The following is a 5,526-nucleotide window of genomic DNA, read 5'->3' as shown; positions in this document are numbered from 1 at the left end:
GCCTGTTTGTGTGTGTCGTGCTTTTAGAGGGGATTCTTAACACGTTCATTGTTCATGGTAATTTGCTACTTGTAACAAATGGCTATTTTGAAGTTTATTTGCTTAAGTCTCTGGCTTTGACTGTTGTAATTGAAGCTTGGGAAAGAAAAAAAAAAGGTTTCCATTCCATTTTTTTTTTAATGAACTGTTTTCTGGCTGCTTTCTGCTACAAAGAGGATGGTTATCAAACTTGTTTTGGGACAGAATAATCTGGATATCCAGCAGGTGCAAATGCCAGACATGAATGTTTTCAATATATTAACAATTTGCTTGGATTGTGCAGGAGTGTAATAATCAACCTTCTGTTACATCTTTGGATCTTCTGGGTGTCTTCCAGGAGTCAACATTTTTCTTTGATTTCTTAAGGGTACTTAATTCACATATATTAACTTACTCTGTTTATAATTCTGTCATAGCAGATACTAAAAAATGCAAGTTCATTCAGACACCCATAGTGAATTCCATGATGCAGAAGAGTTGATATTTGCTGAGTTGCTCACCTTTGGCTCAGTTGCTCACCTTTGGGAAATAAAAATAATTTTATGCAACTCTTGGCAGATCTACCTGTTTTAACCATGTATAGCTAAGTTTTAAAAAATGCATTTTTGGGGTCTGAAATGCTTTCCTGCACTTAATCTTACGTCTTGCCTCATCTCTGAATATGTCATAAAAACAAACAGTAGTATTGAAACAAAATATTATCTGTACTTCTGAGTAAGCATAATCCAGTACAGGGAATTACTTGTAAACTTGAAAATTTGTGAAAGAGGTATACTCCTGTAAGCAAAATTGTGTATGCTCTTGGACAGCTTGACTTGATGTGGTGCAGCTAAGTGTGTTAGACCTTGGTATATGCACATGTTATGTAGCTGAGAAAAATGTTCTGGGAAGGATGTATGTTGTCTTGGTTGCCTTTGATTTCTACTGCTTTTTTTTTTTTTTTAATTACATCATGTTCTGTCATAGCTCTCTGTGATAAACTTTTTTTATAAAATCTTGCACATGTACAAGGAAGATGCTGGAGAAAATGCAAATACTGCTTATCTTTTCACTTAAGCATGCAAGCACTGATGTTTCCAATTACTTATTCCAGTGTCTGCATTCAAGTCTACTTCCATCCCAGTGACTGGAAAAAACTATGTTCAGGTTTTGATTATTTTGGTTCCGCTGGTTCAGAATGGTATATTTCTTCTGATTTTTTTCTCTAACAGAACATTTCCACATCAAACTTTCATAGCCTGTTCCAAACTGATTATGTGGAAAATAATGAAAGCAATATTTTGCAGGATGTAGTTTGCTTCAGATAGAGCAGTCATTCCTGCGTTGAAGGGAGAAAAACCACACAAAACCCTCTGGAAGATCTTAAAATGTTTACAGCATGGTGTGTGGAGGTTTTCAAAGGTGCTAGCACTTAGAGGACTTTAAACCAGAAAAAATGTCATTGCTCAATGCAGCTGACTCAGGTTTTGATATCTGGCAGCAGAAATATGGTAAAAGTAATGATAAATTCAGAATGAAATAACTTTTTTCCTAAATAAGAAAAAATTGATGGTAAAACTTTGGTTGTGGTTTAAGTGATGTTTTCAAGTGTACAGCACTCTTGTAACCAGAGTTCTCAGTAATGCTCTAAGGAGACTGTCTTGGTTTCCCGTAATCCCTTCATAGCTGTATATAAAATGTAACGATAAAACTATTTTGCTCTCAGGAGTCACTTTGGATGAGATCAGCTGTATTCAGTGAATTATGTAATATGGATTAAATTGTTTGTTCCTGAAATGGTTAGAACTTCTTGCTTTGTCTGCCTGCTTACTCGTGTATGTAAGCGCAGGGAAATACAGTCTCTCCACCTGCTCCTGGTGAGATGAGCAGACGTTGATGCCCGTAAAGTCGTGTCAGGGTAAATGCATAACTTCAGTTAAATAAATGTTGCAGGTTGCTCTTCTGATTTCTCAAAAGGGCAAGATGATACAAGTATACAGTATCAAAGTAGTTATTTAAAAATTTTTATGAATATAGCACTTTAAAAAAGAGTAGTATGGTTCAGGGGAAAAAAAGTAAACATAGCTAACTAAAAGATACAGCTTCTGTAGTAATTCTGGGCACCAAGTTTAACCTACTTAAAAAAAAAAATATATATAAAGTTCATTTAAGAAAAAGTTATTTGTATCAATGCACAAGTTATTTGTGTATTTCTACTCATTCTCTAAAAGTGTTGATAGACACTATTGCCCAGGCTTGCATGTTTCTGCTGCTATGTTTGAAGCCAACTTAACTTAAAAGAAGCAACCAAACATTAGCTTGAAACTTCATTATCCTCCTGGGAGGAGGGAGGGTGGAGGGAATAGTTGAAAGGTGACATTTTGCCAAAGGGGAAAAGACAAAGTCAATAAGCAAATCTTATCTTTCAGGCCTTCTTCAAAGTTATTAAAGGTTGAAGTGTTAATAAACTATTAAAAATGTAGCGGTGTCCTTTTTATTTTGGAACTTCTCCCTGACTCCATTCTGTGGACTGCTGCTAGTGAAGAGCTGTATCTGGTCCCATGGGCAGTGTTACTGCCCTGCTCTAGGTTCTGCTAGTAAATGGCAAGAGGCTGTCTTGGATGAAGTGTCAGTGTTGGGGTGAAGAACAGGTGACTCGATCCAGGCAGCTTTGGGGATGCTGATGGATTTGTCAGATTTATAAGAATCATCTTGACAAATTTTCCTTTGGGGAGTCCCCTGGTTTTTCTGTGTGAATTGACTTGCTGGAGGAAGCACTTGTTTCAGTCTGTAGCAAAAGATGAAATGAGAGCTACGTAGTAACAGAGCAATCCTGATAAATATTGGCTATAATACTGAAATGCCCTCCTGTCCAAGTTTGCAGGTGGGATTGGAATTCCATAGCTTGTTTTTTTAGCTGCATTGCTGTGAAGGTAATAGTTCACTGCTTTGCCTGCTACTCTGGTTCCTGTGGAAGGGCTTTGCAGGGGGTGTCCTGGAAAGCCCATCTGTGTGTAGCACTTGCCACTGCTGCTAGTGAGCTTGTCTTTGCTGATCCTGAGCTTCTGTGGTAGCTTTAGAGTGGTGGCACATTGGAGTGTTGGACGAGAGGGGGAGCTAAATGCAGGAGTCAGTTTTCACAAGGGTTTGGGCTCCTTTCTGTGGGAAGTACTGAAATTAATGATGATGATGAAACAAAGTAGGTTATTGTCCAAATGTGTTTCCCAGGGACACTCAAATAGTGTAACCTGGTGTCTGATTGAAGTTGATCTGTTGTGGTTTTCTGTTTCAGTGCATGTTAGGTATGTTGAGGAATTGCTGATTCTGACAGGGCTGCATAAGCAGAGGTAGTGCTGGTGTTGTCACCTCTCATTTATTTGCCCTGTATGTGATAAATGATCATGTAGAACACAGGTCTTGTGCAAAGACAAAACAGTTGATTTTTATTTTTTATCTGGCTTTGTCATTAGTGGTAAGGTCAGTGCCTTTCCCTCATTTGCTGGGAGAAGGGTTTATGTGTTTGTGTAGGGAACTAGATCTGGAAACTGGTTTGGATGAAATTACTGTTTGTAGTGGATCTACAAATTATGTTTTAACTGAATCCTGGTATAAGCATTTCCACCACAGCACAATGCCACTTTATTTAAAACTTGGTACCATTTTATGTAATGTTGGTAACACTGCTACCAGGGTATTGAATCCCTGTTTGTACTGCATTTACTCTCTTGCTGGCAGTGGTGGAGGGCTGAGGCCCTCCTCTTCCTTAGAAAGACTTAGAAGGATGTTTGTGGTAACCAGGCAGAGAGTAGTGAGACAGACAGCCGTAATTACAGCAAAGCAGTCTGAGCTCAAGCACTTGAAATAAGTGAAACAATAATTGAAGAGTGGCTGAAATAGTTATTGTTACTTTTTGAATTGGTTGATTAAAAATAAAAGCATTGCAAGCTGTTTTGTATAGTTGTGATTTTTTTTTTTAAGTTTGCTGATATTTAAGTTCTGCAAGGGAAAAAAACCCAACAATCAACTAACCAACAAATTGCCATAGTCCAGCAGTAATTATTTCAGGATATTATGGAAAGATTTTACTAATACTGGTGCAGGCTTACATGCAAAAATGAATTTAGAGAGACTCTTATTGGGGATCAGTATCTTGGCTTTTCTCTCGGTGGATGGTAGTTAAATAGCAGTCTTTGTGAGTGTCTTGGTCTGCCTTGTCAAGAATGGGTTATCCTGGCTTTTGAGATAGGGAAACTCAGGCATGAATGTTGAGGCAAATGACTAGCTAGTTTAAGCACAGCCCTTATTCTCTAGCATAGCTTCTGTCCTGTTTCATATCAAGTATTCCTTGAGCCATGTCCAAGTCTTTTTTTTTTTTTTTGGTGGGTTTTTTTTTTTTTTTTTTGGTTGGATTTCAAAAATGCTGCTTCGTGTTGCTTAGACATCTGTAATAGTCTTTTGAAGCAGCTTCCTGAAGACTTAGCTGTTGCTGTGTCTGTTCCTGAAGCCAAGTGTTGAACAAACAGAAAATGTAACTGATGTAACTGTTAGGTGTTTGGAAGTGGAATGTGCTCACTGGGATTATAATGCCTGACCTCAGCCAAAGATAGTCTAGGGGGAAAAAAGGAAAAAATATGCTAAGCATTTGGGTGTGTTGTGTTTGTAGTCTTGAAACATAAAAGTCAGTCTGTGTTGCAAAAAACTTCTCTGGAGCCGGTTCTGTTTGCACTTAACAAGTAAAAGAAAGCAAACTATCCTAAATGTGTACAGCTGCCCTGTTAGTGGGGGTATATATTGTTGCATTGGGTTTCCGTGGCAAGGCTTTGGTAGTGGGGGGCTGCAGGTGTGGCTTCCATGAGAAGCTGCCAGAAGCTTCCCTGGTGTCCTACAGAGCCAATGCCAGCTGGCTGCAAGATGGACCTAACACTGCTGAGTCTATTAGTGATGGTGGTAGTGACTCTGGGGTAACATGGCTGTGAAGGGAAAAAAGGTACTGCACAAGAGCAGATTGCAGCCAGAGTGGAGAATATGTGAGAGAAAGAGCCCTGCAGACACCAGGTCAGTGAAGAAGGAGAGGGAAGAGCTGCTCCAGGTACCAGTCCTGAGACTCCCCTGGAGCCTGTGGGGCAGCCCACAGTGAAGCAGCTGTGCCCCATAGCCCATGGAGGTTCACAGGGCTGCAGAAATCCACCTGCAGCCCATGGATGACCCCATGCTGGAGGAGGTGGCTGCTTGAAGAGGCTGTGACCATGTGGGAACCCTGCAGTAGAGCAGGCTCCTGGCAGGACCTATGGACCCATGGAGAGAGGAGCCAATGCTGAAGGATTTCTGGCAACACTTGTGACCATGCTGGAGCAGTCTGCTCCTGGAGGACTACACCCTGTGGAAGCATGTTGGAGCAGTTTGTGAGGAACAGCAGCCCATGGGAAGGACTCATGTTAGAGGAGTTTGTGAATGACTCATGGGAGGGACCCCATGGAGGAACAGGGAAACAGTGTGTGAGTCCTTCCT

Source organism: Taeniopygia guttata, chromosome 2 (assembly GCF_048771995.1).
Source record: "Taeniopygia guttata chromosome 2, bTaeGut7.mat, whole genome shotgun sequence".
Classification (NCBI taxonomy): Eukaryota; Metazoa; Chordata; class Aves; order Passeriformes; family Estrildidae; genus Taeniopygia; species Taeniopygia guttata.
The sequence above is the reverse complement of the archived record's forward strand: the minus strand, read 5'-3'. Positions refer to the sequence as shown.